Genomic DNA, 22,200 nt, shown 5'->3' with positions numbered 1-22,200 from the left:
TACAAAGTCCGATTTATTCTCTTTACTGAGGTTATCCTTCTTTGTCAAATGGAGACAGTAGTTGGGATCAAAATAGGATCAAAATTCAGAAGGAAACAAAACAAGTGGAAGAGAAAGTGCTTTTCAAAGGAAGTGAAAATACAGGAGGCTCAAAATTGCTCAAGATTGTGGTTTTAGGTACTAGAAAATCTATTCTTACGGTCTGCCTTTTTATTTAACAGGGAAAAAAGTTGGTGGGAATTTTCTGCACAGAAATATTTTTGAGTTAAACTGAGTTCACTGTGTAGCTGGCTCTTAAATTATATCCCATGGTCTTTATAGTTCACTTTTGCTACCTTTATCATGTAAGTTCCAGAAATGCAGGGCCTGTGGTTTATTGTTGAATCTCTAATCAGTTCATTGACTCACCCACTCATTCAAAAATATTTTTATGCCTCTGCTCTTTGATAGGAGTATCCTCCATGTAGTGAAAAAAAAACATAAATTACCTTGCCTTAACTGGACATTTATTTCAACACGGGAGACAGATAATGATTAAGAAAAACAAAATGTATTGTCTCAAATTATTTCATCACAAATAGGGAATTGTTATGGATGATTTTGTGCATGTTCTATTTTAGATAGAGAAAGAATCAGTAATTTAAAGAACCATGAAAAAAACATGTAAAACTGAGGCAACTGAGACTTAAAAATGCCTGGTAAATTCTAATAATTCATAGAAAAAAGTATAGTAGGAGGTGGGAGTAATGACTTCATGTGCGACATGTAGTATATACTCTATATACTCAATAAATACTTAATCTATTATTTTCATTTAAAAAAATTTAGTAATTTTTATTGACAAATCAAAATGGTATACATTATCGGGTACAATGTAATGTTTTGATAAATGTATACAATGTGGCAAGATTAAATCAAGCTAATTAACATATTGATCACTTCATTATCTGTCTTTTTTTATGGTGAGACATTTAAAATTTACTCTTAGTTATTTTGAAATATGTTGTTGTTATTGTTATTGACTATAATCGCCCTGCTGTGATTATAGATCTCAAAATCTATTCTGTCTCTCTGAAACTCTGTATCCTTTGATCAACAATTCTCCATTCTCTTACTCCCCACTTGCTGGATTTTGGTACTATTACTCTACTCTCTACTTCAATGAGTTCAATTTTATTAGATTCCATAATAAGGAAATCATGCAGTATTTGTCTTTCTTGCCTGGTTTATTTCACTTAACGTTCTTCATATTTACCTATGTTGTTGCAACATGGATGCAACAGAATCTTCTGCCTCCACTCTAAAGGCTAAATAGTAATTCATTGTATATTTACATCACATTTTCTTTCTTTCTTTATCTGTTGATGGATACTTAGGTCATTTTCCTCTCTTAGCTATTGTGAAGAATACTGTATTGAACATAATAGTGCTGGTATTTCTTTGACATATTGATTTCAGTTCTTTTCTATATAGATCCAGAAATGGGATCACTGAATCATATGGTAGTTCTACTTTTAATTTTTGTAGAAAACTTCATACCATTTTTCATAATGGCTGTAGTAATTTATCTTCCCACAAACAACGTATATAAATTTTCTTTTCTTTACATCTTCTTCAACACTCGTTACCTTTCATCTTTCTGATAAAAAGCATTATAGCAGGTATAAGGTGATATCTCATTGTGGTTTCGATTTGCATTCCCTAATGATTACTGATGCTGAGGATTTTTTTCATGTACCTATTGGCCCTTTGCATGTCTGCTTTTGAATGATGCCTATTCAGGTCCTTTGCTCGTTTTTAAATTTAGTAATTTGTTTTCTTATTATGGAGTTCTTTTAGTTCTTTATATATTTTGAACATTATCCCTTAATCAGATATATAGTTTGCAAATATTTCATCTCATTTTGTGGGTAGTCTTGGTCATATCCAAAAAAAATCACTGCCCAGACCCATATTGTGGAATTTTTTTCTTATGTTTTCTTCTAGTAGTTTTTTACAGTGTCAGGTCTTATGCTTAAGCCTTTAATCCATTTGGAGTTGATTTTTTTGTATATGGTATAATATAAGGATCAAATTTCATTCTTCTGCATGTGAATATGGAGTTTTCCCAGGACCATTTATTGAAGACAATTTTTTCAACCTCCATTGTGTGTTCTTGGCACCATTATGAAAAATCATTTGACTGTAAATGCATGGGTTTATTTCCTGGATTTCTATCCTGTTCAATTGGTCACTATGTCTGTTTCTGTGCTGATACCAGGCTGTTTTGATTATAATCACTTTATAATGTGTTCTGAAATCAGGAAGTGTGATGCTTTCAGCTTTGTTTGTTTGTCTGTTTTTTTGTGTTTTTTCTCAAGATTGTTTTGGCTATTCAGGGTCATTTGTAGTTCCATATGAGTTTAAGAATTGTTTTCACAATTTCTGTGAGAAATGACATTGGGTTTTGATAGGGATTGTATTAAACGTATAGATCTATAGATTGGATAGTATAGATATTTTCACAATATAATTTTTTCCAATTCATGAACACAGACAGGGTACCTTTCAATTTAATCATGTTTTATTTGATTTCTTTCATCAGTATGTTAGTTTTTCAGTATACAGATCTTTTGCCTTCTTAATTAAATTTATACCTAAGTATTTAATTTTTTGATTGTTATTGTAAATGTGATTTTTTTCTTAATTTTCAGTTCAGATAGATAATTATTAGTATGTAGAAATGCCACTGAGTTTTATATGGTGATTTTATATCCTGAAACTTTATTAAATTTATTAATTCTAATAGTTTTTTGTGGAGTTGTTAGGTTTTTCTATATATATAAGATGATATGTCAACAAGTAGAGACCATTTCATTTAATTTTTATTGTTACCATCCTTTTCTTTCCACTTAAACAGCTCCCTTTAACAATTGCTATAAAACAGGCCTAATGGTAATGAACTCCTTTAGCTTTTATTTGTATGAAAAAGTTTTTATTTCTCCCCCATTTCCAAAGGAGAGATTTGCTAGGTGTTCTTGGCTGGCAGTTTTTTCCTTCAGCACTTGAAATGCATCATTTAACTCTTTCCTGACCTATGCGGTTTCTGATCAGAAACTTGCTAAAAGCCATATTGGTACTTCCTTGAATATGAAAATTTCTTATCTCTTGATGATTTCAATATCTTTTCCTTGTTTTTTATTTTTGGTAATTTGATTAGGATGTGTTGTGGTGAATTCCTCACTGAGTTGAATTTGATTGGTGACTGCTGAGCTTCCTGGACCTGGTATTGTCATCTTTCCCCAGATTTGGGAAATTTTTAGCCATTGTTTTCTTTAATATGCTTTCTAGGACTTTTTCTCTATCTTCTTATTCATGAATTCCTATTACCCAAAGGTTAGTTCTCTTGAAGGTACTTCATAATTCCTATAGGCCTTCTTTATTTTCTTCATTCTTTTATCTTTTTGCTCTTCTGATTGGGTAATTTCAAATATCTTGTCTTTGAGCTCATTGTTTCTTCTAGCTGATCAAGTCTGCTGTTCAAACTTCCTATTGAAATTTTCATTTCAATTATTATAGTCTTATTTTAAGGTTTCTATTTTTTAAATTGTTTTATTTCTTTGTCAAACTTCTCATTTTGTTTATGAATTGTTTTCCAAATTTTATTTTCTAGTATTCTCTGAACTTTTTAAAGAGGATTATTCTGAATTCTTTGTCAGTCAATTTATGGATTTTTATTTCTTGTGAGTCCATTATTGAAGGCTTATTAGCTTTTTTTGATGGTGTTATATTTCCCTGATTTTCATAATTTTTTATTTTTTATGTTGATACTTGTACATTTGAGAAGGTGGCTAGCTCTCCAGCTTTTGTAGGTATTCTTTGGTGGTAATAGGCCTTTACTACTTAGTCTAGCCTAGGATTCTGGATGAGCTGGCTGATATCAACCCCAAAGAGACAGAATTTGGTGTTAATTCTCTAGTTAGGCTGGGTTGTTTCCTGTGCTTTGAGGTTGAATGGTGTTGCTGGCTGTGCTCCATGGTCAGATAAGATCACTGGTTTGTCCAGGCACGGTGGCTCACACCTGTAATCCTAGCACGTTGAGAGGCCAAGGAGGGTGGATTGCCTGAGCTCAAAAATTTGAGACCAGGGCAACAAGGTGAAACTCCATCTCTACTAAACACAAAATTTAGCCAGGCATGGCAGTCGTCTCCTGTAGTCCTAGCTACTTGGGAGGCTGAAGCAGGAGAATTGCTTGAACCCAGGAGCTGAAAGTTGCAGTGAGCCAAGATGGCACCACTGCACTATAGACTGGGTGACAAAGCAAGACTCTATCTCTAATAATAATAATAATACCACTGGTTGGACTCCAGCATCAGGTGGGGCTGCTTTTATTGATTGAGCAGGATTGCAGATTGTCTTCCCTGGGTGGGTGGTACTGTTGTTTGGAATCTGTAGTTGGGAAAGGCTATGTGATGAGCTCTAAGGCTGGGTGAGGTTTCTTGGTCATATGGGGTGGCCAGAACCAGAGGTTATTTTCCACAGATAAGTGTGGCTTTGGGCTTGCCTCCTAGTCTAGGGTAACCTTAAGTAGAGCATCAAGGTTTGGTGAAGTCACTGCTCTGAAACTGGCATTGGGGGTGACCAGATGCTCCCTGTGTGGGTAATCACTGAACCTGCAGTTGCCTCCCAGCTTGGGGAAGCCTTAACAGGAGTAACAGGGCTTAGCTGGATCACTTCTCCACTGTTAGATTTGGGCTGCTTCCATGAGTAATTACTGCCCCGAAGTTGTCTCCTCATTTGGGGAATACTCAATGTGAGCATTGGAACTTAATTGGATCACCTCTCTGCCATCAGGGTTGGGCAGGGTCTGATGTTTTCTCCACAGATAATTGCTGACTTGAAGTTGTCTTTCAACCTGGGGAAGACTTAAAGAGAGCACCAAGGCTGTGTGAGAAAGCTGGCTAAGGATTTGTGCCTGGAAGACCCATGGATCATGTTTCTTGCAGGGCGATGCTGTTGGCTAATTTTTCTGGTATGGCGCTTTCATTGGCTGGAGTGCAGAGCAACCACCAAGACTTGTACACTGGGTATTATGAATGCCACCCATGTTCTTTGTTTCTAACTGATTCTCAGATGGTCTAGCCCTGACAGTACTTCCAGTGTTTCCCATGATATGAGATGGGAGTGTGTCTCCTGAAAAAGGTCTCAAAATGGTGAGGAAGCTGAAAGTCCACCTTCGCCTCACTTTCCCTCCTATAGAAACAGTGGTTTGGCAGGAATTCTCCTTATGTGGTGCTGTGACACATAAGGGGCAGCATGGTCAAGGAGGACTGTTTCTCTTAATGTTCAATTATGGATTTTCTTGTTTCTGTGGTCCAAGAGGAAGTATCAACCTTACTCCCAATTTCTGACATAATCATGATGGTATTTTTGCCCATGGATAGTTATTAGTTCAACTTCTCTGTGGGGAAGTGAAGCCAGAGAACTCCTATTCTTTTTTTCTTTTTTTGGGGGTAGGGGGCTGGGGTCTTGCTTTGTCACCCAGGTTGGAGTGTAGTTGCACAATTTTAGCTCACTGCAACCTCCACCTCCTGAATTGCCTCAGCCTCTTAAGTAGTTGGGATTACAGGCGCCTATCACCATGCTCAGCTAATTTTTGTATTTTTAGTAGAGACGAGGTTTCATTATGTTGGCCAGGCTGGTCTCAAACTTCTGACCTCAAATGATTTGCCAGCTTCAGCCTCCCAAAGTGCTGGGATTATAGGCATGAACCACAGAGCCCAGCTAAAGAACTCCTATTTTTCTGGATGACATTATTCTTTTTTTTTTTTTTTTTTTGGACGGAGTTTCACTCTTGTTACCAAGGCTGAAGTGCAATGGCACGATCTCGGCTCACCGCAACCTCCGCCTCCTGGGTTCAGGCAATTCTCCTACCTCAGCCTCCCGAGTAGCTGGGATTACAGGCACGCCCCACCATGCCCAGCTAATTTTTTGTATTTTTAATAGAGACAGAGTTTCACCATGTTGACCAGGATGGTCTCGATCTCTTGACCTTGTGATCCGCCCACCTCAGCCTCCCAAGACATTATTCTTAATCTATTATTAACCTCCATGTCCTTCTGAGACTTTTAACTCCATAAGTGTAATTCTTCATCATTTTCCTGCTCTTAGAACTCTTCAAATCTCTTTTTCCCCTCAACTACACCATTCATTTGGGTACCAAATCCTATTGTGTTCCTATAACCTTCCTTCTCAACTCTGACACTTACTTATATTGATTTTTTTGCCCCCATTGATACTGATTTCTTTAGTACAAGTCATCTGAGCTCGTAGTTGGACTACTGAAATAGTTCCTGTGTCTTAAATTACTATTGCCTCCCTAGTAACCCATTCTATTTTTCCTCCATTAGCAGTAACCATGTGTTATAATGACACTGGCCACACTCACTCACATTTCCAACAATGGTATCTCATGGGCTATAATACCATATCCTTAACATCTTTTTTTTTTTTTTTTGAGACGGAGTTTCGCTCTTGTTACCCAGGCTGGAGTGCAATGGCGCAATCTCGGCTCACCGCAACCTCCGCCTCCTGGGTTCAGGCGATTCTCCTGTCTCAGCCTCCTGAGTAGCTGGGATTACAGGCATGCACAACCATGCCCAGCTAATTTGTTGTATTTTTAGTAGAGACGGGGTTTCACCTTGTTGACCAGGATGGTCTCGAACTCTTGACCTTGTGATGCACCCGCCTCAGCCTCTCAAAGTGCTGGGATTACAGGCTTGAGCCACTGTGCCTGGATCCTTAACATCTTTACATTGTAATTGGTTGTAGGAAATACATTTAATCCAGGTAATGATGTACTTTCTCATGGTCACATTGATAGGTCCATGTATAGATTTCCATGTATGGCTTTATAACCTAAGTTGGCCCACTCACTGTGAAACACTCGATTCCCTGGGCAAGGAGAAGCTCTGCTGGATTTGTGTTGTGAGTGTACGGAGACTAAGATCATTGTGGTTTGCTTGACTGTGTGTTGGAAGCCAGTCTAAAGATCAAGCTGAAAGATAAGAGAGGGAGGAGTCTGGGAAACTGCAGAGAAAAGGATTTAGAGGCCTTAATAATTGTCCTTAAGTTCCCTCTCTGGAGCTGCATTGTATGTTATTTGTTCCTTTTCCTTGCTGCTTTTAGAATCCTTTTTTAAATCTTGACATTTGGCTGTTTGATTATTAAATGTCTTGAGGCTGTCTTTGTTAAATCTGCTTGGTGTTCTATAACCTTCTTGTATCTGGATATTGGTATCGTTCTGTAGGTTTGGGAAATGCTCTGTTATTTCTTTGAATAAAGTTTCTATGCCTACCTTTTTCTCTACCTCTTCTTTAAGCTGGCTCTCAAGCACAAACCTTTTCTTCCTACTCTTCTTTCCCTTTCCATGGAAGAGGACTTTCACCTGTGGTCACTACCACCACAGACCCATGAAGAGTACTGCCAGGCTATTGCTGATGTTCTCTTAAGGCCCAAGGGCTCTTCAGTCAGCTTGTGGTGGATGCTGCCTGGCCTTGGACTCACCCATAAAGGCGGTGGGCTCTGGTCCAGGGCAGGTCCAGAAGTGCCATCCAAGAGCCAAGTCTTGGTATTGAGAACCCAAGAGCCTACTTGGTGCTTTACTCCCCTGCAGCCAGCTGATACCTGCAGCCAGCAAGTCTCAGATCTCAATCAAGGCCACAACACAGAACCGGGGTTATCATTGCTTCTGGTAACTCAGGGACTAAAGGATCCTCAGTTAGCAGGGGATGAATCCTGCCAGGACTTGATCCTTCCCTTCATGGAATTAGGTTCCTTTATGGCCAAGGGTGTGTCTAGAATTGTCATCTGGGAGCTAAGACTTGGAAAGGGGGTCTAATGACTGACTGGCACACCCTGTGGCTGAGCTCATATCCAAGATGCAAGACAAAGTCCTCCCACTCTTCTCTCTATTCTCCTCAAATGGAGGGAAGATATCTCTTTGGAAGCCACAAGCTGTGCTGCCTGGGTTTAGGGGAGAGGTGATGCCAGCACTTTCTCTGCTGTCTCAGCTGGTGTCTCAGTAGGATGTGTGTGCCTCCCAGTCCACTGGCTCTCGGCCCAGTTTGGCACCGGAAGTCATCTAGGAATTGCAGTTCTTGTAGCCTAGACTGCCTTTCAATTGTATGTAGATTCCCAGAGCACTTTATCTCATGATGGTGAGGCTTGCAGGAACTCAAGTTTGGACCACTGAGATAGACGATTCCCCTCTGGCTGGGGCTGGCTTAAATGCTCCCTTTGTTGGTGGGTGTCAGCTGATTTTGGTTTGTTTGGTTTTCTGCTATAATAGGTCAGCACTGAGTTCAATGCCTCACAGTTTTTGTGCTCATTCTCTCTCCCCAACATACTGAAATGCTTTCCACACCATGCTGCTGCTGCGAGGGGATGGGAGAGGGGTGGTGATTTCACTGGTGATTTAAGATGGTTTCTCCTACCTCTTCCATGCCTTTTAGTGTGTTTGATAGATGTTAAATTGGTGTCCTTGTGGGGGGAACAATCAGGGGAGCCTTCTATTCTGTCATCTTGCTCTGCCCCTCCCCAGGTGTATCTGAACTCTCACAGAACCTAACTCGTCTCTCTACTGCCAATAAAGCTTCTCTAAGGTGACTTAATGTTTGAGGAAAGCTTTATAATAATAGTTAAAAATACACAGATATTCTTTGATTCTGATATATTCCCTGTGCTTTCTCACTATTGTGTTTTGCTATGTCAGTCTGTCCTCCCTGAATTCCACTGGCACATTTTCTTCACGATTTGCAAACATTCTGTTTATGCTTAAAGCTTCTGTGCACATCTTGTTCTTTTTGGAGGATATACCAAATTTCCCACCACATTCCTGCTGGGATTAATCTTTTTTTTCCTACTATACTGGAGTCCTTCTCGCCCCTTTGTTAGTTCTTTCACACTCTTCCTACTGTTTGAATTAGCTGACCATATGTCTGCTCTTGATAAATTACTAAGATGCAGAAACTATGTCTATCAGGATCAAGGTTGGAAGAGTTGTGTTGAAGTGGTTAAGTTGTCTGGGGTATAAACTTGGGGTTCATCGTCATGTGCTAGGAAAATTTAGGACATGAACACACACAAGGGGTTTAGGAACAGAGGTTTAATAGGTAGAAGGGAAGAGAAAGAGAAACAGCTTCCTCTAAAGAGGAAGGAGTCTCTGAGCAGAAAAGACTGGCTGGTGGTGAATGCACTATTTTTTAGCCCAGTTTGAGTGTTTGGTTGACACAGGGCTCATGGATTGATTTGATCAGGTATGACGATTACAGAACATGTAGGAAAGGCTGGTCGTCCACCTTAATCTTATTATGCAAATGGGCTTGCCAGTTATTGGTGCCATCCTGTCTGCTTCTTACAGTATACGTGGCTGGCAGAGAAGGGAAGATGGAGCTGCCATTTTGAAAATATCTAGTCCTTAGTTCCTGCTGGCGTTCACCCATGCAAGCTCCCAGCTCTTTGTTAGAAAATGATCTGGGGCTGCTTCTCATTAAAAAGTAAAGCCTTATGGAGGACTCCCATGCCCTTGCTATCTGCCTAAGTAATTCCTTCTTAACTCCTGTATCAGTATCCATAAGAAGTGCTTGCTTCATGGGGTTATTGTGAGGATTAAATGAGCTCAGCTCACTGTATAAACTCAATACAAGGGTCTTCTTTTCATTAAAAACAAAACAAAACAGAAACTAAATCTCATACTGCACTGGCTCTTTTGCTAATTCCACTCAGATCTTTAACTTGAAATTTCCCCAGGGATTCTTCTGCTTACACTTCCCCTGTTCAAATTTTAGTGCCTTTTAATTAGATTGACCTGAATGTCTCTGAGCTTCTTTGGGCAGGTTTTCCTATCACTTTATTTCCTCCTCAAGCCAAGACTCCTACACTAGAAGTATATCAGTCAGATAGGCCAAATTGTGCTCTACCAACAACCTCCAAATTGCAATGGCTTCAGACAGTACAGATATATGATTTACTCATACTATATGTCTACTAGAAATTAGCTCCATGCTGTTTTCACTACACAACCCATGCTGACAGAATAGTCACCACTGGGAATATTGGAAGGAAACATGCAGAGAAAAGCCTGGATTAGGTCTTCCACCAGTATTTGAGTCCTATAGCCTGGAAAAGACACATGTTACTTCTGCTCACAGTTGTTGGCCAGAACCATGTATGTGGTATGTGGTTTGTTATGAGTGAATTGTGTTTACGAAATGATATGTGGCTGTCCTAACTCTCAGTACCTGTACATTTGATCTTATGTGGAAGTAGGTTCTTTGCAGGTGTAATTAAGTTAAAAGGAGGTCGTTTTCCTGTAGAGTAGGCCGTAATCCAGTATGAATGGGGTTCCCACAAGAAAAGGAGAAAACACAGGCACAGACTCATGGAGGAAGAATGCCATATAATGATAGAGGAACAGATTGCAGAGCTGTAGCTGCAAGCCAAGGATTCCTTGCATTCCAGTACCAGGCAAAGGCATTCCAGTGCCATTCAAATACCAGAAGCTAGGAAGAGGTAAGAAAGCATTCTCCCCCATATGTTCCAGAGGGAGCACAGCCTGCAGGCACCTTAATTATACATAGCCCCCAGAACTGGGAGATCAAACATGTCTCTTGTTTTCAGACACACAGTTTGTGGTCTGATGTTACAGCAGCCCTAGGAAACTAATACGTGGTCTTAGCGAAATACAAAGAGCTCAGAAAATTTAGTCCTCAATATGCCTGTGTGGGGGCTAAGGCCCTCTAAAAGCTCACTGAACAATCACTGACATGAGGCAGATTGATTAATAGCAGAAAAGGCATACAAATTTATTTAACATAAATACATGACAGCCTTTAGAATGAAGACCCAAACTCCCAATACGATACAGAACCTTATATACCATCTTGAAGTTATAGAAAGAATGTGGTCCCAGATCAGGAGAAAGCCTAGAATAGAAAGGTCTGGCTATATTTATGGTGATTCTCTACAGATGTAAATTGCCCCCACAAAAGACAGCTTTGCAGGGCCACTGCAGTCTGCTGGCTCTGTGGCAACTATTTCAAAATATGTCAAAGGAATATATTTCTGAAATAAAATATTTTGATTATCTTCACCTGACAAAAAGGAGGACTTGATATATATCAGTTATTAGCACTAACATTTACAAAGGGAAGCATCATTAAGTAAGGTAAAATTTACTGCAGATTTTGTAGGTTTCATCATCAGAAGTACTAGAAGATGTAATTATGTGTGCATTACTTTTTAAAAAACATGTGGCCAAATCTTCTCAAAATATCTACCTGAGAATTCATTTTTTCCCCAATTTTTCTTAGTGACTGTGCTTTTCCTTTCCTTTATAACCAGTAAATAAAACCACCATTTAAATTTTTATTTTCTTGCAATTGATCTCTTATTGCATTCAGCTAAGTAAAAAACGCAGTGGTGAGCCAAATATCAGTAATGTGTTCCTCCAATTGAAGGAATTCTTGTATTGCAGGATCTCTAAAACACCCAGTGGTGAGCCAAATATCAGTAATGTGTTCCTCCAATTGAAGGAATTCTTGTATTGCAGGATCTCCTGCCAGGCTGGGGCATGAGTCAGGGGTTGCTTCTGTGGTTCCTAAGTCAACATTGGACTAGGTTTTAATACATAATTTTGTTCCTAGCACATTTCCACCTTCTGTCGAATTTTAGGTCTTCAGATTTCGTCATTTACACTCACAAGTTAAGGCTGCATTGCAGAAGCAACTTCTCAGCCTGTATTTTCATCACCTTGTACGTTACAGGCACATGATACCAGTTTGACTACATTATTGAATTATTTCTATCTCACATTCTTGGTATAGTGCCTTGCCCAAAAGTGTAATCATTGTCTAATAAGTTTTTGCTGTAGGCAAACCTATTCAAATAATAAATATGCATGAAATCATGCCCTATAGTAAAGGCTACTTCATTATCGGTAGGTACAAGAGTCCTCTTTGTTTTCTCCTTGGTATGTTAAGATCATGAGAAAGCCCTAGTTCTTCTGATTTCCTGCAACAAGACAATCTAGTGTCTGGAGTAATATCAAGGGTTGTTGCTGATGTAATTTGAAGTTAGGGCTCATATTGGCTAGGTGGGGAGGACATTTATGGCCAAGTGGCAGTGAGTACAAGATAGATTTATTTGAGCTATCTCTTCCCTAGAGACTTCAACATATACAGTGTTATTACATCTTCAGCTGAAGGGACAGACCAGAAGCACAGAATGCTTTAATTTCTCCAGGTAGCATGAGGCATAAATATTTCATGTGTGCTAAGCAATCACAACCCATTTCTTCATCAAGTCAAGTTGCATAAATTAGTTAATGTTTGGCTTGGATTCGTATTTATTAGATTACCATGTATATTAAATTATGTTAAAATATTAATTTAGGCATACGTTGAGCAAATCCAGTTCCCAAATATGGAATATTTGCAATGTGTTTGTTGAGTAATCAGACATTTATAAATTATTACAAAACATTTCTTTATATATAGCCAGATATGACAAAGATATCCTTTGAGGAAAACAAGTTGTACTTTCTGAAGTTGATTTCGGTTTCTTGGTGCCTATCAGAAGTACTAGAAGATGTAATTATGTGTACATGACTTTTAAAAATATAAACATTAATAAGTGATGTTTTGGCTCTGTGTTCCCATCCAAATCTCATCTTAAACTGTACTCCCGTAATTCCCACATTTTGTGGGAGGGACCCAGTAGGAGGGACCCAGTGGGAATCACGGGGGCAGTTTCCCCCATACTGTTCTTGTGGTAGTGAATAAGTCTCACAAGATGGTTTCTGCTTCCACTTCCCTCTTAGTTTCTCTCTTGCTGCTGCTGTGTAAGAAGTCCCTTTCACCTTCTGCCATGATTTTGAGGCCTCTTTTGCCATGTGGAACTGTAAGTCCGTTAAATCTGTTTTTCTTCCCAGTCTCAGGTATGTCTTTATCAGCAGTAAGAAAATGGATTAACACAATAATCTAACCCAAACACTGGTTAATATATCTGAATGTTCGTATACATATGTGATGAACTGTATGTATATAGCATATGTACACACACATGATATATCCCTATATATGTATATAAATGATACACATATAGGATACACATATATATAATATATATACCTACAGTATATATTGAGTTAATATATATATGAGTTCTATGTGTACCATTTATGCATTGAGTATTTTATATGTACTAAGCTTTGCTCTAAGGGACTCACATTATTTTCATATTGAATGCTTATAACATCCCCTCAAGGTGTGTATTGACAGTCTTGCTTTATAAATGAGGTTACAGAAGTTTAGAAAAGTTAAGTAATTTGGTGAAACATAATTAGTGGTAAATGATTAGCAATGAAGCTTGACTTTGATCCATAGTCTTTCTAACTTTACAGGACTTACTTCTAAGCACTATATTATAAAGTCTCCAGTGTAAAGCATACTCTGCCTTTATTCTCTGGAACTTTTAAACTTTCCCAGGAATGAACCTTAGCAATTTTGTCTAATATTTCAATTTTACAAAGGAAAAATCCAAAGCCTAGGGAATTAGGAATATTCCACTTGGAATAACTGAAAAGCCCATATTATATATGGAATTCCAAACCTAACCAGGATGAATCTATGTCTTTTTTCATCTTTTGTTACCCAAAAACTAGCACAAAACTTAGTATAACAAATAGCAATATTTGGTGTATGAGTGAATGCTTGAATGAATGGATAAATGTAGTTACTTCCTATTTATAAATCTTTGGTGATTTCCCCATTATTTTTGGGACAAAATCCTGACCTCTTACGCAAGTCTTATACATAGACTTCCATGACTGATCAGTCCTGATGAACTCTCTGATTGCCCATATACATGAAATAGGTACTTTATGCTCCAGCAGAGGTGAGTTGACTGACAGTTTTCAGAGCATGTAGTGTTTGCCTCCATCTCTCCGCATTTGTTCATGCTATTACTGGCTGTCTTGAGCTTCCCTTACTCTGCATGTTGAGCTGATAAAGTTCTTAGCTCCTGGAAAAGTTCCCAGGCCTAGAGGGATTCTTCCTTCCTTGGTGTTTCTGTGGTAATCTTTATTATTGTAAATTCAGGTTCCACTGCTCACTGCTTGAAAGCTGGATTTGAGAGACAAGAGTTGGTGGAAGGGAAAACAGGTTTATTTGAATATATCCAGCTCACAACCTGAGGAGATGGTGAACTGATGTCTCAAAGAGCACTGCAAATTTTCAGTGTGGCCAAAGTAATTTTAAGGGAGAAGGTGGCATGGAAACTATGTGTAAGAGTGGTAGAGGGTGCAGGTCTGCGGGTCTTATTTTGATCACTCTCTTGAGTAATGGACCATCTGGAGGTCTGGCTGGCATCATCTTGATTGTCCTCAGGTTATAAGTTAACTACTGCCCAAAAATTTTCCTGGAAAAGGAAGATTCTGCGATTTGAGCTTCATACCTAGGTCTTTTCAAGATTAGCCCCTGGAATTCTCAAATTAGCATATGGTTAGCTATTGAAGAAAGCAAGAGAGAAACTGTTTATTTTTGAAGCAAGTTGGCTTTTCTGGTTACACTGTCTCATTTGGCAGAGAGTTCCTGGAGAGCAGGATCCAGGACTTAGCAACAAAAACAACAAATATAAATCCTATTTACCGAGTGCCTACTAGTGTCAAACTCTCTACACACATGATCTCATTTTATTCTCAAAATAATGAAAGGAAGGTGACTTTTAACATTTTGTGCATCCAAACGCCATAGTGCTTTATATATGCAATACACAGATTCAAAGTTTAATGTACTTTTAATTAATTCATATTTAATCTTATACTATTGCATTCTCAGTCATTCCATTGAAAACATATTTTTGTAAAATATAAGTATCAAGGTACTTAAATAAAACGTGAAACCTTTTTTTTTTTAAAGGTTTTTAAATAAAATGTGTACTAAGCACCTAGTAAGTACACAGCACTGTGTTAGGTTAGGCCCTATTATTCTTGCAAAGGGGAGGTTGAAAAAAGCAGCGAACAAAAAATGTATTTGGGGGAAAAGCTTATTTTAGGGTATCAAGAGAAAAAATGTTTCAGGTATGGTGAAAAAGCAAAGCTGAAAGGAAAAGGAAGGAAAAGGTGTAAGGGTGCTGGTTTTTTTGAGCACCTACTAGACACTTGCTATTTTTCACACTTTAGAACATTTAGTTTTTATAAAAATGCTATTAAGTTGGCTATTATGGGCTGAATCTTGTCACCTCAAACATTATGTTGAAGGCCTATCCTCCCAGTACTGTAGAATGTGACTTTATTTGGAAATAGGGTCTCTGTAGAAACAATCAAGTTAAAATGATGTCATTAGGGTAGTCTTTAATCCAATTTGATTGTGTCCTTATAAAAAGGGGAAGCCTGGAGACAGACATACACAGAGAGAGGACAGTATGAAGACACAAGACTAATGGGACCTATAAGCCAAGGGATGCCTGAGGCTACCAGAAGCTAGGAGAAGGCTTGGAAGAGATTATTCCCTGCTGTCCTTAGAAGGAACCAATGCTTGGCTGGGCATGGTGGCTCATGCCTGTCATCCCAGTGCACTGGGAGGCTGAGGTAGAAGGATCACTTGAGGCTAGGAGTTAATGATCAGCCTGGGCAACATAGTGAGGCCACATCTCCAAAAAGAATACAAAAAATTAGCTGGGCATGATGGCATGTGTCTATAATCTCAGCTACTCAAAAGGCTGAGGAAGGAGAATTGCTTGATCCTGGAAGTTGGAAGCTGCAGTGAGCTATGATCTCACCACTGTACTCCAGCTCAAGTGACAGAGTAAGATACTGTCTGATAACTTGATCCTGAACTTCTAGCCTTTAGAATTATGAGATAATATATTTTTGATGTTTAAGCCACTCAGTTTGTGGTTCTTGGTTATGGCGACCCTGGGAAGCTAATAAATTGGCATTTTTAATCTCTGTTTTTTAGATGCAGAAACTGAGGCTCAGTCAAGGTAATATAACACATATATGACAAAGCTTGAGTTGGAACAGAAACTTTGAGAGCCCCTGGATGCAGGCTTTTAGATGAAAAAGACACTGAGAAAGTAGGACAAGCAGAAACATTAAAGAGATGGGTAGACGAAACGGGAAGGGATGTCTCCTGAAAGAACTAGTCCCCAAAGAAGCAGGTAGCTTTAATCACTTTTGTTCCTCCCAACAGGGCTGATTAAACCCAACCTGATCCTGAGTATTGCCTTTTGCTTTGAGAATTTTCCCCTTCCTGGCTTGCAAATGGACCCTTTTATATGTTTCTGGGGATTCTCTGTGTTAAGGGAATGTGAGCCACTTATTCAAATATGACAGATTTGCATAGGAAGCCAGTTTGAGGGAAAACAGTGTGAACCTGAGGGACCATCTCCAATTAATCACAACAATCAGTGACTGTAGCTTAAACTCTCCAGGGTCCCCAGAGTAGGTCAGCATCTTAACTGCTAATTTCTGGTCAATGGAAGTTGCAACTCAGTATGCTCCAGGTAAGACAAAAGAGGGAGAACCTGTGTTCTCACTACCACCAAATTATTCAGGCCCTTTAAAGATATCAGATAACTGAGCCATTTATTCTAGACATTTTGTTGAAGATTCAGACACTCCAATTTTCCAGTCAAAGGAAGTCTAAGTTCAATTTTGTTTCAACATTATCTTTGGGCTAGAACGAGCCAGGATTTTGTTTACGTGCCTGGAGCATCGTGGTGGCCATCACCCACTTGTCCCTTCTGTCTTCACATCCCTATCTCTATCAGGTAGCATATAACCATATACACAGCAGACTCTCAATAAGTATTTGTTGAATAAGTGAAAGATTTCAGGGTTCAGAATCATATAGGTAGAGCTCAAATTTGAACTCCATGTATTCTGTTTTAAGTGCTAAGTACTGGGTGAAACAGATAGGTTAAGATTAGATTTCTGCCTTCAAAGAGCTCACAATGAGGGGTAGGAAAGTGAACAGGGAGGCAAGGAGACAGGTATAAAAACAAATCCCTAGATCCATATGCAAACCCAGGAGATTTGTGGACATTTTAGCAAGTCCTGTTTGTTGGTTCAAGGAAACTTGAGTCAGATATATCAATAAGGACCTCAACTGTACCTGACTAAGCTGTACTCAGAAAAGAAATTCCTATAATAGGCCACTTACTTGGAAATAGGCACCAACACATTGCCAAGGGCAGGTGAGCAGGTGTTTCTATGGGTCAGTTCATCCACTGCTGAGAAGACTGCCGTCAGTAATCTGGCATCCTTGGACTCCCTGGTAACCACTGGTATATTTTGTTCTAAGTCCTTAGCATGAACACTATTCGATTTGTAATTCTCAGTTCTGTAGCGTATTGCATAGATGCCTAAGTGATTGGCAATTTTGTCCTTCTTTCAAGCTTTTATTGCTTGCTTAGTACAAGCACAGGCTCTGTGCTGAGTACTGGAGGATCAAAGTTGGAAAACACAATTCCTGTCCTCAAGATTCATAGTGTAGAGTGAATAGACAAGTAGAAGACATGTAACTAGATATGTAACTAACCTGGTAATAGACTCTGAAAGGGGCATACAGAGGAATAATTTATGAACAAAGATGTAATCACAGCTTATTTACAATAGTTGGAATGTGGAAATGATATCCGGTGAATGGCTATAAAATTATGAAGTCCTTAAAAATAAGAAGTAATTTATAAATAATTTAGAAAATGCTCAGTAAGCAAGAAAGAAACAGATTATTACATATAGAATATTATCACTATGCAAAAAGCTAAGAATCAAAACTATATATATATGTATATATATGTATATGTGCAAGATTAGAATGATTTACACAGAAAATATAACTGAATATTTTCTGGTGTGAGACTTACTGGTTGTTTTTACTTTTTTCTTCTTTTGAGTGTTTCCAAAATTATATAAAATCAGCATTCAAGCATTTAAAGATGAGACCAAAATATCAATCAGTGTTTGTTTTCAAATGTCCTTGTTACAATAAATTAACAAAGCATTCTAAGTGTGAGATATGAGTGAGGTTGTTTCCAAAATGGATTGAATAAATGATGTGAATGTACTGATCCATGATGATCTACATTAGATGAAGACTTATTAGACACAGATGAAGCCAAATCCGAAATGCAGAATTTGCTGAGAAATGCCATTGTGTCTCCCAAGAGCAATTGCTAAGCTTGCAACGTAAGGAGAAACAAATCTGCTAAGGAGGGAAAAAAAAAAGATAAAATCTGCTGTGTCAATTAACTAATGATCTGTCTCATTCTTTCTCTATTTCTCTCTTTCTTTCTGCTCCCTCTCTTTCTCACTCTTTTCTCAGGATAAACATAGAAAATGAAATATTCAATATTTTGATATGCATATAGGTACCAATGTTTATCTGTATTTAACTTGAACGTGGACATTGTCTGCGTAATCTTCTCTATTCATTTGCACATTTATGTACTATCATAAAGGGCAGGCAAAGTGTCTCAGAATCCATGAGAAATATAGTTTGAGTTATGTCTTTTGTGCCCTGCTCATCCATGAGTCTTGTTCTTTGGCATTCACATTATGGCTCTGAGAGCAATCTGAAAATATACTTTTTGTATAAATTCAGTGTTCTCTAACTGTCTGATTTCTTCTGAATTTCAGGCCATGTTTGTGGAATGGTGACAAGGTTAGTGAGTCAAGATACTCTTGGGGAAGAAGAGTTCTACTGGGTTAAGAAAAAAGCTATAGCAAGTGAAGGGCAAGGCTTGAAGCTCAGTTCTTCTGATTTTTGGTCAAATGTGCCCGTTACATTTTGTTTAACAGTTTCTTGAGGTCAAGGATAACATTTATATTTACCATCTTAGAATTTAGTATGTTGCTTGACATATAAAATATACTGAATGAATAAATGAATGACAAATGAATACACCTTTAGCATTTTACAAATGCCCAGTATCAAATGAATGCTGACAGTTTCTCAAGTCTTTATTGGGTACAATTCCATATTGCCTAAAATACATGAGAATTAAACAAGTGACTTGTCTAATATTTCTATAAGATCAACACTAAACTTGTTATTCATGTATATATTTATTATAACAGGACTGATTGTTAGCTCCATATCAAGCTTTATGTTGTAGATCAGTGAGCTACTATTTCTATTAATATTCTATTAATATTTTTAACAATTTCTGAACATATGGAAGAAGTTTGTTTTTAAACTACAAATTTAATTTCCTTAACAGTTATAGGACCATTCAACTAATCTATTTAATAGTGAGTGACTTGTGGTAGTTTGTGTTTTTTAACTAATTGGCCCACTTCATCCAAGTTTTTAAACTTAAATGTATAGAAATGTTCTTAGTACTCTTATCTTTTTGAAGCCTGCAAACTTTATCATAATATTACTGTTTTATTCTGGAAATTGATAATTCATATCTTTTTTGTCTTTGCCAATTTTGCCAATGTTTTGTCATTTCAAAGAAAGAAGCAGCTCTTTGTTTCATTAATTTTCCCTTTTGTTTTTATGACTTCAGCATAACTGGTTTCTGCTTTTACTTTATTATAATTTCTTTCTTGCTTGCTTTGCAATTATATTGTTCTTTTTCTAAGTTCTTAAGATGGGAGCTTAGCCATTAATTTAAGACTTTTATTCTTGTTATTCCTTAAATTTTTAATTTTATATCTTGTACGTATATAGTAGATGTGTATATTTATGTTACATGAGATATTTTAATATGGGCATACAATGCATGATAATCACATCAGGGTAAATGGGGTATCCATCTCCTCAAGCATTTGTCCTTTTTTAAAAAATAAAACAATCCAATTATGCTCTTTTAGTTATTAAATTATTTTTCAATAGTTTTTGGTCTTTTAGTTATTTTAAATGTAGGGTTTTTTTTTTTCTTCCCTATAGTCACCCTATTGTGCTAGCAAATACTAGGCCTTGTTCATTCTTTCTCACTATATTTTTATACTTACTAACCGTCCTGACTTCACCCCTTCTCTTTCCCAACTACTTTTCCCAGCCTCCGGTAACCATTCCTCTACTCTCTATCTCCATGAGTATAACTGTTTTGATTTTTAGCTCCTCCACATAAGTGAGAATCTGTGATATTTGTTTTTCTCTGACTGGCTTATTTTATTTAACACAATAACCTCCACTTTCATCCATATTGTTGCAGATGACACGATCTCATTCTGTTTTTGGTAGGTATTAGATTGTGTCTATGTACCACATTTTCTTTATCCATGTGTCTGCTGACAGGCACTTCAGTTGCTTCCAAGTCTTGACTATTATAAATAGTGATACAATAAAGACGAGAGTGCAGATATCTCTTTGATATACTAACTTTCTTTCTTTTGGGTACATACCTAGGAGTAGGATTGCCGGATCATATGGTAACTTTATTTTTAGTTTCTTCAGGACCCTCCAAATCGTTCTCCATAGTGGTTGTGCTAATTTACCTTTCCACCCATAGTGTACGAGGGTTCTCTTTTTGTGAATTTTGGAGAAAATCCACATCCTCACCAGCATTTGTTATTGTCTGTCTTTAATATAAAAGCCATTTTAACTGGGATAAGATGATATTTCATTGTAGTTTTGATTTGCATTTCTCTGATGATCAGTGATTTTGTGGACCTTTTCATATATCGGTTTACCATTTGTATGTCTTTTTTTCAGAAATGTCTGTTCAGAAGTATGGTCCATTAAAAAAATCAGATTATTAGATTTTTTTCCTATACAGTTGTTTGAACTCCTTGTATATTCTGGTTTTTAATCCCTTGTCAGATGAATAGTTTGCAAGTATTTTCTCCCATTCTGTGTGTTGTCTTTTTGCTTTTTAAAATTCTTTTCTTTGCTGTGCAGAGGCTTTTTAACTTGATGTAATCCCATTTGCTCATCTTTCCTTTATCTGTGGGGTATTACTCAAGAAGTCTTTGCCAATTCCAGTGTCCTGGAGAGTTTCCCCAATGTTTTCTTTTAGCAGTTTCATAGTTTAAAATCTTAGATTTAAGCATTTTATCCATTTTGATTTGGTTTCTGTATATGGTGAAAGATAGGGGTCTAGTTTCATTCTTCTGCATATGGATATCCAATTTTCCCAGATCATTTATTTAAGAGACTGTCTTTTCCCCAGTGTATGTTCTTGGAAACTCTGTTTAAAAATGAGTACTCGGTAGAGGTATGGATTTATTTCTGGGCTATCTGTTCTGTTGCACTGGTCTATGTGTCTATTTTTATGCCAGACTTACTGCTGTCTTGTTTACTGTAGTTCTGTAATATAATTTGAAGTCAGGTAATGTGATTCCTCTAGTTTTGTTCTTTTGCTTAGGAAAGCTTTGGCTATTCTGGGTATTTTGTGGTCGCATATAAATCTTAGAATTATTGTTTCTATTTCTGGGAAGAATATCCTTGATATTTTGATAGAGACTGCATTGTTTGTAGATTGCTTTGGGTAGTGTGGACATTTTAACAATATTGATTCTTCCAATCCATAAATATACAATCTCTTTCCATTTTTTTTGTGTCTTCCTCAATTTCTTACATATATGTTTTATGATTTTTATTAGAGAGATCTTTCATTTCCTTGGTTAATTCCTAGATATTTAATTGTATTTGTAACTTTTATAAATAGGATTACCGTCTTGCTTTTTTTTTCAGATTATTTGCTGTTGACATATAAAAATTCTACTAATTTTTGTACATTAATTTTGTGCCCTGAAGCTTTATTGGATTTGTTGATCAGTTCTAATAGTATTTTGGTGGAGTCTTTAGATTTCTTTTAAATATAAGATCATATCATCTGCAAAGAAGGATAATTTGACTTGCTTCTTTTCAATGTGGATGTCCTTTATTTCCTTCTCTTATCTGATTGTTCTAGCTAGGACTTTTAGTACTATTTTGAATTACAGTGGTGATAGCGGACATCTTCGTCATATTCCAGGTTTCAGAGGAAAGTCTTTCAATTTTTCCCTGTTAAGTATGATATTAGCTGTGGGTCTGTAATATACGGCCTTTCTTTTTAAATATATGCACTTAATGCTATATTATTTTTTCCTCAGCATTGCTGTAGCCGTCTGCAACAAGTTTTTACATATAGTGTTTTAATTTTTATTCAGGTTAATGAATTTTTAAATTCTCCTTTAGATTTCCTTTTTGACTAACGGCTTAT

Source organism: Saimiri boliviensis, chromosome 15 (genome assembly GCF_048565385.1).
Source record: "Saimiri boliviensis isolate mSaiBol1 chromosome 15, mSaiBol1.pri, whole genome shotgun sequence".
Classification (NCBI taxonomy): Eukaryota; Metazoa; Chordata; class Mammalia; order Primates; family Cebidae; genus Saimiri; species Saimiri boliviensis.
The sequence above is the reverse complement of the archived record's forward strand: the minus strand, read 5'-3'. Positions refer to the sequence as shown.